Below are 8,429 nucleotides of genomic sequence, written 5' to 3'. Positions count from 1 at the left end.
GTTTTCAAATAAACCCTGAGAAAGCCCAAAGTCTGTACTTTATAATTGTGATATATCCCATTTTATAAATGATGGCAACAAGTTTTTTTGGAAAACTATTTAGAGACCAGCTCTATAGATGCATATATAAGTGTATCTTTCAGAGGAATTCCATCAGTAAATGTATTGATACCAACATTTTATTGTAATTTATTTATTTGATCAGTTTTCCACTTAAAATCTTTTGAAGTGTCTCTATAGTCCACCAATCAAATACTGATTTCTCAGCAAACCATTTTTTGTTCTCCACAATATAGGTCCAACCTGTATTAAATCCTTATATCCTTTTTTTCCTTTATTTGAAAGTACTTTTCATCATATCATTTCCATCATCTTTTCCATGTTTGTTTCAAGGCCCACTTCAAGTGCTTTATTCTTCAAAAAGCTGTTTTTCTGACTCTGTAATTGGATTTTATCTTTCCTTTTCCCTGAAGCACCAGGGGATATTTATCTTCTCAAATGACACTTTAAGTCAGTTTGCTCAATGGTCCCAGAATTACTTGGGTATTCCACAGACAAAGTGTCTATACCCAAGGGCATATTCTAGCCTCAGAGCACACCTGGCTTTGTCATGGTATACTGGGGTTTTTCATTTTGTAGGTATTATGGAAAGTAAGAGACCTATTGTGTACTGAGTACATATACAAAGCTTGGCACTTGGTTTTATCACCGGGAAATATTCAAGTTGTTTTTATTTTTCTAGTGTTTCATAGTTTTAATTAAAACCACCAATATGTTTGTGATAAGAACTGATACATATTGCTGGGAAACATCTGTCAGAGAAATGATACTTGAAGGTGCACCTCATATCCATTCATTTACATGTCACCCTGCCTGTGTCAGTTGGGAAACCTATTATAAATTTAACATTAAAGCATTAAACAAAATGACAGCTGTGAGCTGTAATAGGAAAAAAAAAAATAAGCCTTGTTATTGGTTATTTTTCTAATAGTATTAAAACCAGTTGCCTGCCTGGTGCTTGTGAAAGTGCTGCTGTCTCAGAGGATCTTCTTTTTTTTTTTTTTTAATTTTATTTTATTTTTAAACTTTACATAATTGTATTAGTTTTGCCAAATATCAAAATGAATCCGCCACAGGTATACATGTGTTCCCCATCCTGAACCCTCCTCCCTCCTCCCTCCCCATACCATCCCTCTGGGTCGTCCCAGTGCACCAGCCCCAAGCATCCAGTATCGTGCATCGAACCTGGACTGGCAACTCGTTTCATACATGATATTTTACATGTTTCAATGCCATTCTCCCAAATCTTCCCACCCTCTCCCTCTCCCACAGAGTCCATAAGACTGTTCTATACATCAGTGTCTCTTTTGCTGTCTCGTACACAGGGTTATTGTTACCATCTTTCTAAATTCCATATATATGCGTTAGTATACTGTATTGGTGTTTTTCTTTCTGGCTTACTTCACTCTGTTTAATAGGCTCCAGTTTCATCCACTTCATTAGAACTGATCAGAGGATCTTCTTTTATTCTGTTGTGGTGGATGTCAGCTCCAACAGCTTTCATTGGATCAAGCCATTTACTTCCAGTCTAGCATCTTTCCATTTATTCCACTCACAGGTTCCAGAACCATCTTCTTAAAATATGTATTGATCATGCTCCTTCTCTGCTCAAGTGGCTTCTCATGAATTTTAGAATGAATTCCACTTCCTTACCAATGCATTTAAGAATGGCTTTACCCTCTGAGCCACCAGGGAAGCCCATAATCTAAATCTAACCTAGCGCTTTATCATTATTTCTCTCCTACAATCTCTCTCTTTGTTGAACAGATTTATTCCTTATCAAAAACCTTTTGAAGCTGTATCAGTCAGGGATTAGTCCAAGAGATAGAAAATTCCAATCCTAGAAAAATCTCTAGGTATTTTAACAAGAAAGATATTTGGTATAGGGAATTAAACCAGTTTCCAACTCAGGGTCCAGGATCATTTCCACAGGGAAGAAATGAGTCACTAGGACAGCCACTTCCTCTAAAGCCACCAGAGAAGCTAATGTCAGAACCCAAAGTCCCCACCAGAAGTGCCATCTGACTTACAGAATACTGACAGATAGGCTATGGAAACAGAACTGCAGAGAAACTACCACCAATTTGGGACTGAAAATGGTCTCTGCCAAATTTCTGCCTTTTAATCATGCTTTTTGTCATCACTTTGGGAAACACCTTTTCCCCCTTGGGGAGGGGATACAAAGACACTGGGGGACAGTGGTTATCCTTTACAGCTTTTCTTTCCTGATGTATCAGCATTTGATTGCGGTTCTCAAATGTTTATCACACAGTGTCATTACTTAGAAACAGAGAAAGTGTTCTCTGGTAAAACATTTAGAACACAGATAAAGATAGCTTGAGAGTGAGAGCTCAAATATCTGAAAATCTGAATTTATCTTAAGGGATTTAATTTCTATTCCCAATACAGAGCAATATAGGGAAGATCATTTGTAGTTGACCACTTTATACATGTCATTTCTTAATCTCTTCAGCCATTTTCCATCCACTGCCTTTCTAGGTATTCTTATTCCAACTTAATAGACAAAGAAAATTAATCTCAGAAAGTAAAAAGATTTTCCCAAGTTTAAACAGAAAGGTGTATTCCAAGTTAATTATGGTTGCGATCAATGCTCTTTCTTCTGTAAAATAAAACTCATTTTTTTATGTTTATATTTATGTCAGTAAAGACATTAAAAACTTACTGTGATTTTGCATTGTTTAAAACTGGGGAGGGAAGGTAAATGGAAATGAACATGTTTCAGTTAAACTCCATACAAAGGTAATTCTAACTATATATTATTGTGAAAGAACAATTTACATTATTTAAGTGGTGGATAAAGGGTTATTTGGCAAGTATTCAAGTAACTCATAGGGAAAAAGCAATATATTTCACATTGTGGACATTTATTGTTACAATATGTATGTTTTTCTCCTTAATAATTGTGAACTCCCTCTTTTCACATCTGCACAAGACAGAATAATTAACGTACATTGGCTACATTGTGGAAGGGACATTTGGTTTTAATTAATATTGGACCATAAGAAAGGCAATTTGCTTTATATTAGCATTCATTATTGGATGCACATACACGTAGTCACATGTATGTGGAATGCTAGAAAGCCTACTATGTGAAAGGGAGAAAGCTTCTCTATCTGGAGTTACACAAAGCTTACCTAACAATACACAAATCTTTTTCTGCAGAATAAATCCTTTGTTCTGTTTCATGTTTTAGATAATTGTGTAGCATTTAATGTAAAATGATTTAAAACCAGAAGTTGATTGTATGGAGACTATTCCAAAAGTGAACTGAACAACCAACAAAGCCCCTGGCATTCATATGGCAAGAGCAGTAGTCCAGAACTCACTGGAAACTAAAATCACAACGCATACTCATTTTAAAGTATAACTTGAAGATCGAGACTGTTACCTCTGACTTGTCTAATATATTTTCGTGAAAAAGTATCTTATAATTGAGTGGTGTCAATTAAACTTATTTCATATATAACAGGAATGCACTTAGATCGCCTGTGTGGTAAACCCCTAACCTTATTCTTTCATCAGGAGGATATTGACCATGAGTATCAGTTAGCTTTTGTTTTGTTACAAAGGACTGCAAATCTTGGTGGTTTAACTCATGAGTCTCTGACTGGCAGTTGGGCTGGCCTTACCTGGGCAGTTCTTGTGTTGGTGGGCTCACTCCTGTATCTGAGCTCAACAGTATGGTCAGCTGGGAAGTGGCCAAGTAGAATTAGTAGAGCTGGGAGGATGTCTCTCTCTCTCTTCTTTCTCATTCTTCAGCAGGCAAGCTGGAACTTATTTACATGACAACTGAGAAAGATTTCAATAAAGAGAGGGGAAGTGACTCTGGACTCAAGCCCTACACTCAGAATTGCCATGCTGTCACGTATACTGCATTCTATTGGCCAACCAGGTCACACAGACAGCCTGTATTCAAGAGATGGTGAAAAATAAAAATATAAAAAAAAAAACAACTTCACTCCTTGATAGAAATAAATGTAAAGCAACATTTAAAGGGTGTCAACATAGAGGACTGAGGGATTGTAGCCAGTTTCTCAATCTTCTCTTCTACATTGGGAAACAAATTTTCTTGGTGAGGTTGCTCCTTGATAATGAAGTGTCCTGTGAAAAAGTAGGCTTCAGAGGCTGGGGATATATAAACTACTCTTCCAATCTTCCCCAAACTTATTTACTGTCACCTCTGACTCAACTAAGAGTCTCCTGTGACTCCTCATGAGATTCATCCCATGCACTTTAGACTGCCGTTCAGCAATTCTGCTTTTGTGAGTTTAACTTATTTTAACATCCAAATCTTATATATAAATATTTCTATGTATGGCCTTTTTGTGGTCCAAAATTTGATGCCCAAAGAATCTCAGGAAACCCAGATTACTCTGTGTTTCTCATATAGTGTGTTCATGTAGTACAGTCATTCTGTGGTACCCATGTGGGATTGGTTCCAGAATCCCCTCCACTCCTTGGCAACCAAACTCCTTGGAGACCAAACTCTGCGGATGCTCCATCCCTTATAGAAAATGGCATTGTTGTGCTTATAACCTAAAAAAGCCTCCTGTATACTTGAAATCATTTCTGGGTTACTTATACTATCTAAAATGATGTAAATGCTGTGGAAAGAGCTGTAAATACAATGTAAATGCTACATAAATCGTTGCTGTTGTGTACAAATTCAAGTTTTGCTTTTCTGAAGTTTATGGATCTTTTTAAAAAAATATTTTCAATCCATGGTTGGTTGAAACCATGGATGCAGAATCCACAGGTATGGAGGGCCAACTGTGTTTTGTGCCTCTCACTGCTGTAGTATTATTCTAAGTTTACTTCATGTTTTTAGACACAATCTCTATATCTGAGTTCTTCCATGCATAAGACTCATTGCCTTGAAAACGTATGCTCTGATTAAGTAAACTTAATCTTTATATTCATTTGAATATAGAAATTGCCAGTATCACATACATTTTAAGTGTTTGCTGATAGTAAGGATTTTATCTACCTAATCTTCTTATCGCCATTTTAATACCATGTAGGGCAAGGATAGCATTGTTTCCTTTGTATCATTTATACAGTTTACTACTCTAAGTATCTAATTATTATTGGGGCTAGATTAATATATGATGTCTCTCTTCCTCTGTCTATATGTGTACAGGTATGTAAATATGTAAATATACATAAACAGTATAAGTGAAAGAAAGTGAAGTTGCTCAGTCATGTCCAACTCTTTGCAACCCCATGGACTGTAGCCTACCACGCTCCTCTGTCCATGGGATTCTCCAGGCAATAGTACTGGAGTGGATTGCCATTTCCTTCTCCAGGGGATCTTCCCGACCCAGGGATCAAACCCAGGTCTCCCACATTGTACACAGATGCTTTACCGTCTGAGCCACCAGGGAAGACATGGAGACATAAACAGTATACATACACATATATATATATACATGTACATGTGTATATAAAGGTGTGTATAGATAGATGGTTATATAGATTCAGTTCAGTTCAGTTCAGTCGCTCAGTCATGACCGACTGTTTGCGACCCCATGAATTGCAGCATGCCAGACCTCCTTGTCCGTCACCAACTCCCGGAGTTCACTCAAACTCACGTCCATCGAGTCAGTGATGCCATCAGCCATCTCATCCTCTGTCGTCCCCTTTTCCTCCTGCCCCGAATTCCTCCCAGCATCAGAGTCTTTTCCAATGAGTCAACTCTTCGCATTCATAGACTCACATAAGGCATTCTATTTTTACTGTTTTCATATCTTTATATGTTCCTGATGAACACTTATCAGTTATATATATATGCACATGATTGTTTCCATGGTGAAATTTTAAAAATTGTTTTTGACAAGAGTGGCAGTAGGATTTACACTCTGAAATAGGAAGGTGATAAAGGACAATGAGGGGCTTCCCTGGTGGCTCAGTGGTAAAGAATCCGCCTGCCAATGCAGGAGACGTGGGCTCAATCCTTGGGTTGGGGAGATCCCCTGAAAAAGGAAGTGGCAACCCACCCAGTATGCTTGCCTGGGAAATCCCATGGACAGAGGAGCCTGGCGGGCTACAGGCCTTGGGGTTGCAAAAGAGTCAGACATGATTTAGCAACTAACAACAACAATAGGGCAATGAGATGTTGAATGAAAGTAGTGAGACTCTTGAACAAAAATGCACTGTTCTAAGGTTTTAACATTTTAATTTTCAGTACATAAGTTAAAATAAGAGCTAAAATTATATTCCTATAGATTCTGCCATGAAAAAATATCTTTGGCTAATTTTGAATCTATATAGATAACTAAGATCACAGCATCTGAAGGTCGAGTGACTACAAACAGCCTATGGCATGCACTGTATCCATTGTGTCACAAGGGCCATGAGAGTTGAAACATGATATACTAGCTAGAGCCACACTTATGGTGAACACTGGTAGTTATGTATTCTATTTAAAAAATGAAAAAAAAAAATCAAAGGTATAAATTTTGGCATACCCCAGGGCGTCCAGTTTGGTCTTCTGATCTCACAGCTCATGAAATTTTATCTTATTCAGATAGCACACTCACACTCCTTAATTAAAACACTTTCGTTTGAAACAGACTTTAACACTAAACAGAACACTTAGTTTAAATTAACCTCTTAGGACCACCAATCTCTATATCATATTGTTAATCTTTCACCTATCAGTATAAGACCAATAATTAGAAGGTTTTAAAATAAGCATGTTTCAAGTAGGCTTTAGACATTATTAAATTAAAACATCTACCACAGTGTTTACAAATTCAAATAAAATGGAAACTAGTGTAACTCTCAAATGATAGCCCATTTATAGAGCATTTATAAGATTTAATGCATACTTCGACACACTCAAGTTATTATTTTAAATTACGTTTTAATAGTAACCCTGTTAGGCACTTGACTTTAAGTCTTATATGAAAGAGTTCGTCCTTTCTGTTTTTAAAAATTATTTTTGCTTCTACTTTGTTTAATTAGTATTATAATTCACAAGACAAACAGTGCTTCTAAAAAGCATGCATTTAAAACCTCAGCTCCTCTAGCCCGACCGAGCAGCCTTCCATTTTCATCCATCCCTGACAGCGCGAATCCCTGCTTCCACCACAGGGGGCTCTCACATATCCTCTGTTTTTTCCGCTTCCCCCAGCAGCTTTCTGGCTCCAGCCAGAGCAAAAGGTTATGCCACCTATAATCAGTTCCCAGGCAGCTTCCCTGGCTCCATATTGTCATTACGGCCCGATGACAGTAGCAGTAAAATCCCTCCCACTGGGCACCTCAAAAGTCAACAACCCTCTGTTGGCCAAACTGCAAATGCTAGACCCATACCAAACACTCCCAACCATGAAACACAAGGGCCATAAATGCATACATACATACATAAAAAGAAGCTCTGATTCATGGTTTGAAAGAGAAAGCTGAAATGCGGACCACTTCTTCATTATGGAAATCTACAGGTAACACCTGAGGATAAAGTGTTTCACAGATTGCAGAGTTTCAAGCTAAAATGACAATGACTCACAGATTTATCATAGCACAACTCAGAACATGCATGAGCACAGGTTCCTAAGTCTGAAGTAAGAAGTAGATCATACTCAAAAGGAGATGTGAATGAACAGCATGCAGTACAGGAGAAATTTAGCTCATTACATTTTGTTCAAATGTCAGAGAACATGTTGAGTAAAGAAGGAAGATTCTGAGGAATGGACTTCAAAGTGGGTAGACCGCCAGCTCCTCATGTGTCATGGCATATAAATGGAAGCTTTCTGCAAAATGATAGTATCTTAGGAGGGTTTTCATTCACTCATTCTTGAAGTGATCAGAGCTTCAGGTTCAGGGGCTTACTCATGTATTGCCATGAACAGAACAGGGGAAGCTACCTTAACTGTATAGCTGGACATTCTTGCAAGAGAACGTAGAACACTGATATTTATCTACAAAACACAACTCAAAGAAGTTTTGGGGGGAGACTCACTAAAGCCAGAATGACAGCTCTCACCTGTGCCTGCTTTGAAGGTGATCTGGAGAAGAAATCATGAAATGGTAAAGTTCAGCACTGACTGAAGAAGGTGATAGGGTGATAATTATAGATTACTTTACTGATAAAAAAAATATAAAGAAGATTCTGGGTAACATGGTACATACAGTTCAGTTCAGTTCAGCTGCTCAGTCGTGTCCAACTCTTTGCGACCCCATGAATCACAGCACACCAGGCCTCCCTGTCCATCACCAACTCCTGGAGTTCACTCAGACTCACGGCCATCGAGTCAGTGATGCCATCCAGCCATCTCATCCTCTGTCGTCCCCTTCTCCTCCTGCCACCAATCCCTCCCAGCATCAGAGTCTTTTCCAATGAGTCAACT

The 8,429-nt window shown here is 38.0% G+C and overlaps 1 pseudogene; it reads left to right on the top strand.

The window, feature by feature from the left end:
• Window positions 1–7,308: 7,308 nt before the first annotated feature.
• LOC129632765 (myotilin-like) lies at window positions 7,309–8,130 on the top strand (annotated as a pseudogene).
• The last annotated feature ends 299 nt before the right edge of the window (window positions 8,131–8,429 follow it).

Source organism: Bubalus kerabau, chromosome 1 (genome assembly GCF_029407905.1).
Source record: "Bubalus kerabau isolate K-KA32 ecotype Philippines breed swamp buffalo chromosome 1, PCC_UOA_SB_1v2, whole genome shotgun sequence".
Taxonomy (NCBI): domain Eukaryota; kingdom Metazoa; phylum Chordata; class Mammalia; order Artiodactyla; family Bovidae; genus Bubalus; species Bubalus kerabau.
The sequence above is the reverse complement of the archived record's forward strand: the minus strand, read 5'-3'. Positions and strand labels throughout refer to the sequence as shown.